The sequence below is a fragment of the Thermobia domestica genome, chromosome 6, assembly GCF_964235325.1.
Source record: "Thermobia domestica chromosome 6, izTheDome1.hap1.1, whole genome shotgun sequence".
Lineage (NCBI taxonomy): Eukaryota > Metazoa > Arthropoda > Insecta > Zygentoma > Lepismatidae > Thermobia > Thermobia domestica.
The window spans coordinates 1,981,447-1,988,868 of NC_137459.1; positions in this window are offsets into that span (position 1 = coordinate 1,981,447).

Below are 7,422 nucleotides of genomic sequence, written 5' to 3' on the forward strand. Positions count from 1 at the left end.
ATTATTTTCTGATCATCCCTCGTAAAACCAGTGTGTGCTCACTACGATCACTTAACTTGAAAGTTATCTAATTGGTCATATCCTTCGACGTGAAAAATAAAGAAATGTAGTTTTGTTTTTAGTAGTTTTCATTTACTGGATATAATTTATCTTGTTTTAGAGTAATACTATTCAATAGCATTTATTTGTTTCACATTACTTAGTTACTGTAGCACTAATAGCATTATTTGTCCAGCTAAAGGTCTAGCAATGAATCTAATGCTGGTATAATTTCTGGAGAAATAGATTAATGTTATTACGGCAGGCACACTAAACCATTAATTTGGTTTTGTTAATGGTTACTGATTCTACAATTTGCCTTGTTGCACTAAACGAGGCATCAGGGCATAGACTACAGTATGCGTGTCCAAGGGTGAGTACCCACTTCCAAGGTTATAGCTCCAGTAGATCGCCTAGTATCTGCAAGCCTATTTTCCGGATTGACTACCCGGATCGATTTCTGACAAAACTAAAACTAAAAGTGACGCTGCGAAAAATCTTTAAATCGCTGAGAACATTGTATAATAATTCATCAACGTGGTCTTACTACAGTTTGAGCGTACGCCCTAGCTAGCGAGTCTGTCAGGGTCAGCCTACACACATATAACTTTTATTAATTTATTTATTGTATCTGTGTATATTTATTATGGTTTCTAAAATTACAGTATAGTACTTTACTACAGTAATAATTTTACTACCTTCATGGGAGGCACGATGGATCAGTGGTAAGTCCTCTCCGTTGGTCCAGTGGCTAGCCTGCACCTTCCGTGTACGTGGCAAATAAAATCTTTCACGTCCCACATTTATGCTTCTTAAGCTAAGGGAGGCGATGATTAAAGCAAGTGAATAGTTATGGAAGATTTGGTGGAATGAGAAAATGGAAGGAAAAGATTTGGTTTAGTATAACGTCCCACGATTATGCCTGTTAGGGTACAGGAAATGTGGACCACTGATTATAATGGAATCCGAACCACTTTGGTAATTCAACTGTACACCACCAACGGGAATTGAACGCGGGGCCAAATATGGAAGGAAACGGTGGTACTCCTAGATTCCCATGTATATATATATTATTGTTTTATTTTAAACTTAACGTTCATAGAGTGAAAGGAGTATTTGAAAATATTAAATGTAAAGAAGACGATCAGAGATTACCCATGTTAGTCCATTCAACTGAACCCTGTCCAAGAAAACACGAATTGAAGAGTGTATCTTAAAGTAATTTTACATGTTTGTATGTTGTTGCAACTTCTAGTCTGGTAAGTTCAATGCTAATTGCTAGGAAACAATGAACAATAAAGAGTCCAACACAACAACAATGATTTAATTAGACTAGAAAACGAACAATGAAGGTAATGTGGGAAGGAAGATGAGTAACTTGTTGAGTGAAACAATCCTTAGATTGTTCCTTAGATAAATAAAGGTTCTAAGAAACACAGCTACTACAATGTTCTTCCAGTATCATATCTAAGAACAATGTCGAAGAATGTTAAACAATTTAGCTTCCTTTGCTGAAAAAGTTAAGAACTCTGAGTGAGTGATTAGTGCTTGATTCATGAAATAATAGAACGATTGGATTTGGAGTTAGTGTCCTGTTCAGTAGCGAGGCTATATGAGACGTAGGTTCTCTTAGTGTTAAAATCGAAAGTAGCAGAAATGCACCTCTTCCGATTTTAGCGCTCATCGCTGTATAGAGTACAAACTGTAATAGCTAGCAAATTGGATTGCCAACTGTCCGATATTTTACCAGACAGTTCGGTTTTTGACCTCCTTGTCCAGTGTCCAGTACGACCTCAAAACCGAAGGTTTAATGTCCGGTAATTTTTCCTCTTACTAGTTCTGTTCTCTGTTCTATTCAGATTATCTTGGAGTGGCGAAACGAATCGTTTGTCGATGAACATGGTAAAAGCAGAGCTTATAATTCCTTTTGGTATCGACTTGTGAAGCATTGAAGAGTTGAAAGTAAGGTCAATAAAATTACATTTTGAAGAGCCCAGCAAGCACAGCTTCATTCTGAGCTACATCTTCCAATTAAATAATGCATCCAGATTCAGTAAAAATATGTACTACAGTGAAAACAGAAATAAATGGAGAGAATTTGTTTCCTACAATCGTTTAAGCGTCTCAAAAATGCATTTCATTTGCAATATTAAATGTCTACTAAGACCGGAAGTGGTAGAAATCCAGTACAACTTCTGGTTTTAATTATTGCTCTACATAGAGTGAAAACGATAAGTGCCCGGTTTTAAAGTTGCTTGTTATAGATTTAAAACGGTAACAGATAGCAATCCCAACTGTACCAGAAGCGGTTTTCTGCAAGAATATGTTCCGTCTCCACTCTAACACCTCTACTAAAACCGGAAGTGGTATAAATGTACAATCACTTTCTGTTCAACAATAATTGATAAAATATCACACCACAAATTACACAGTGGTGAGCACTTGACACTGTTACTTGTTATATATAACAAGAGAGAGAGAGAGAGAGATTAAATATTCGAGAGTATTGTTTTGTCTGCAAATGCTACATTTACTACTACTACTAGTAGTAGTTGTTGTTGTACTAGTATTAGTAGCAGCAGTAGTAGAATCAGTAGTAGTAGTCAGCGTTGCCAAATGAAAATAGTCAAAATAAGGGACAGGTTGACGAGTTTCAGTAAGTATTACGGAAAAGGTTTTGATGAACATGATCTAGTAGTAGAAAATGAGACAGGCATCAAATAAAAAGAGTAATCATTTTAGATTGAAAGAAATACAAAAGTATGATCTAATACAGCGTTTCCCAACCGGTGTGCCACGGCACACTGGTGTGCCGTGAATGGGCCACTGGTGTGCCGCGAGGAATCGAAACAAAATTATTTATTTTATAGGAATCAAATTGCAAAACGTAGGGGAAAATGTATATTTGTATTTCACATTACTATGAACTTCTACTGTGAATCTACAATTTTAAGTTTCATACCGGGTTACTGTTCTGTGAATTTCTAATGTTGAAAAAAGTATTTGCTGGAATTGTTATGACCATTATTGCTTTTTTATTGTTGCAGACTATTTCGTAACTTGAAAATTTAAAATATAATTCATTCCTTTCGACACATTACCTATATTTATGTTTTAAAAGCAAAAGAGATTTGTTTGTTTGTTCGTTATTTAGTGATCTTCCTTCTTAGTAAAAGGTTGGATACAGAAAGCGTATTTTTAGAAACCTGTATCCAATATTTCATTGCAATTGTTGTCTATTTTTTTTAATTAGAATGAAAAATAAGCATAATGATTTACCAAGGGGGAAAAATAGTGAAAGAGCTTTCTTCTCTGTGAGGAGGTCAATAATCACAGAAAAATACCACTGTGTTTTATATTTACAACTAATAATATCTATAAGTGTGCCGCGAGAATCCAGGTAACACCCGTAGTGTGCCGCAAGTTGGAAAAGGTTGGGAAACGCTGATCTAATACAAAGACTTATAAGAAAAAGTAGGTTAATCTTACTTCTACAACATTGGATTTTGTTTATTTAAACTTTCTTCAAAAAATTGTACTTCACGGTTGACTTAACTGTACTTACAATCTTTCTTCAAGTTTGTATTTTTCGTTAGACTGTCGAAAAACTCATTGTAGCTTAAAGATAGTAAGACAGACTATGGGCGCGACTGCAACAACTGTTTTATTTGCTAGACACTGACAGGCGGACAGACGGCTCACGACAGACACGGGGCGCAGGCTCCGGGCAGGCAGACGATTCATTAAAAATTGCGGGCTTTTAAAGACGTTGTGTGAGGTAGATTTGTCATTTGGGCAAAATACGGGATTTTTGCCATCCCATATCGAAGCTGCCCAGGACGGGGACAAACTCATAAAATAAGGGACTGTCCCTTAAAATCGGGGAAATTTGGAAACTCTGGTAGTAGTAGCAGTAGTAGTTGTTGTTGTTGCTCTTGTAGTAACAGTAGTAGTAGCAACTGTAGTAGCAGTAGTTGTACTAATAGTATCAGCAGTAGTAATAGTAGTAGTAGGGTAAAGATACCGAATATGGAATACTTTTTGTTTCTTCTTTATTTCTCAGAAATACGTATTTCAGAATAAAAATATTATACATCATAATACTTGTGGTACCTTTGCAAAACAAAATACAAGTATGAAAGTTTGTTCTGCATTATCGATTTTTTACAATATTACAAAATTGAAAGAAATTCAATTTCCCATATTAGGCACACCTTGCTCCTAATATGGAACACTACCTGTTATTAAAATGGAATAGTTGAACAAACATGCGCTTCTGCCTACAATGCGGCGTTTGGATGATTCGAGCATGGGCAATGCATTCGAGCAATTTATTTGTTTATTTAAGGAATACATTTATGCATTAATTCAAGGAAAGGAGCAAAGGTAGAGTTCGAGCCTCCAACTCCGAGATCACATCGGGCCTTAAGATAAGTCTATGAATTGGAAAGGACTCGACTCTGGCTTCAGAAAAAGTACCATCCCATCATAGGCCTGATGGGACTGAGGAAAACCGGGGAAAACCTCACTCAATATGGGCTGTCTGAGCAGGGATCGTGCCCATCCTCGAATTATCCAAATGTCGCATTGTAGGCATTGTGGCCTATTTATCATATTTGGTAGGTCTAAAAGACAAGTAAACAAAAATTACATAATATTCTTAACATAATTAAAACATAAAACAGCAGAAATACCAAAATTTTACGTAGTGCAAAGCTAATTATCGAACTTGACTGGACTTACTCATTATTAGGTCTATGTTGGTAAATTCCTGTAATAGGCAGTAATAGCTACTTATTTTAACTTTTGGAATAGCTATATCTTTTACCTTGGAATAAGCATGTTTACTAGATACAACAAATAATAAAAAATATAAAACGAAACATTCGGGAAAGCAAACTATGTGCGACAAATAAAGTAAAAACACGCTATATAAAAGAGAAAGTTCAAAATACTGGATTAGCGCGTTTTAAGGAGTCCAAATTTTGATTACAATTTTACTTTACAAAACAATGGCTACAAACATATTTGTATTCACCTTTCATGGGACACACTTCGTGGGACCGTCTTTTACAAACTGGGTATTTTAATCAACCCCCTCCCCTGCATTGAGCGACCACAATGTCTACATTCCTTATCATCGTCATCATCAGTAGGATCACTTAAACTGTCACTTTGTTCAAGTCATTCACTGACTCTTCGGATTAACTTTGCAATTTGTAGTCGCGAGATGTTCTTCTTTTGGTTGTTTCGATTGGGTTTTCGTTGTGGTGAAGTAGAGACAGCTTCTAAAGCGTTTTCGTGTGGAGTGCTCGTAACTACTTTCGCATCACCTGGCGTTCGACCACGTGTGTTGCGATGCTGTGGCTGTAGTTGTAGCGGATTCACTACTTCAGTCGGTACTGTCATGCTGTTGTCTTTACTTTGCACCGTATACTACATGGCAGTTGGGACATTTGAACCAATAAATAATCTGTAAAAGTTTCATTCGAATCGGTTCACGCGTTCAGGAGTTATCGGAAGACACACAGACAGTTATCCTCACATACAGATAACACAAATACCAAACGTCTCGACTAGGAGACGTTTGCTGACACCCGGTCTAAACTGATGTCAAGTCTATTATAATTTACAATTCAATTATTATTCTTCACTTCTAGTTCACATACGTATGAATCTATTTACGAATATTCCATATTAGGAACCTGCTAGTATTACATATTAGGAAAATCGCCATTTTGGATAGTTCTCTTCTTGCACACGCTTCTGTGATTGTGTGTGCATACTGAATCTTTATGTCATTATGGTATATTATATATGTAATCTAAATACCACAAACTCAACAATAATACATGTCACTTTGGGTACATTCAGCAGCCTGGAAATATACACTAGAAAAACTCAAGTTCTTAAAAGAAGTATCCTGCAGCAAAAGAAAATGTTATCGTTCGGCAGCAAACCATTCATGCGCAGACTGTGGGCGCCACGGTGAACAAGTTTACGTAAAGTGTTTTCGGTGGTAGCACATAGTAGACAAAATAGTCTGGAACGTATTCCATATATGGCCCACCCACTCTACTAGTAATAGCGGTAATAGTTGTAGCAATAGTAGTAGTAGTATTAATAGTAGTATATAGTAGTAGTAGTAGTAGTAGCATTAGTAGTAGCAAAAGTAGTATTAGTGGTAGTAGTAGTAGCAATAGTAGTAGTAGTACTAGTAGCAGTAGTAGTAGCAGTAATAGTAGTAGTAGTAGTAGCAGCAGCAGTAGTTGTTGTAATAGTAGTAGCAGCAACAGTAGTAGAAGTAGTTGTAGTAGTAGTAGTGTTAGTAGTAGCATTAGTAGTAGCAGTAATAGTAGTAGCAATGGTAATAAAAATAGTAGTGGTAGCATTAGTAGCAGCAGTACAGTAGTAGTAGCGTGAGCCAGATGGGGGTCCGGGCCCCACCCTGCCCTCCCCTTCGGGCGCCCATGGTATGAGTTAAATACTAATAATAAGTTAAATCTATATGTATAAAATTGAAAATCACTATGTTTGTGACTCTAAATCTCCTGAACTGCCCGACCGATCTCGATGAAATTTCTAACATGGATGACGTTCGAGGCTGGGCTGGTTTTAGACTATTCACTTTGATGGTAGAACTGAGGATTGGGGAGGGGGTATAAAAATAATTAAAACTTAATAACTCCTGAACCACTCGACCGATCTTGATCAAATTTTCAACATAGATGAAGTTCAGGCCTGGGATCGTTCTCATGATTTAAAATTTGACGGAGCAAGGTAGGAGGAGAAGGAGGGTGATATATATATATATATATATATATATATATATATATATATATATATATATATATATATATATATATATATATTGTGCACGCCGATTTGATTGACTGTGAGAAATAATTAAATTATTTAGTCAATAAAATCGGAGAAACAAAACCCTGAGCAATAAAACGAGTGTATTGTTGGTCTCGATTAGCAACAGCAGTTTTGCGCACTCTTGAGAGAGATGGTTAACATAGAGACAAGGGCCGTGAAGCGGCAACACAGACAAACAGCACACTGTATTAATAATCAAACAAGATGATTGTTTGGGTATGGTAACACTTTATTTGAGCTAAGTTGATTTAACAAGACTTTAAGCTAAAAATCCGCCTATCAAGCTTACGTCTACTGACTGACTAATTATTAATTAGGACGGATTGCAAAATGAAATGAGGGTGCTAAAAGATGATGAAAGAAGCTTTAAATAATTCTCAAGTTTCGTCCAAATGTCCCAGAAAAAGTTGTACTTAGCTTTCGAAGTAGCTTCACTCGCTATAAGTCTCTTGGAAGTTCTACGGCGAAAGTCCTCTTATGTGAAAACGTGGTTGGCTCTTC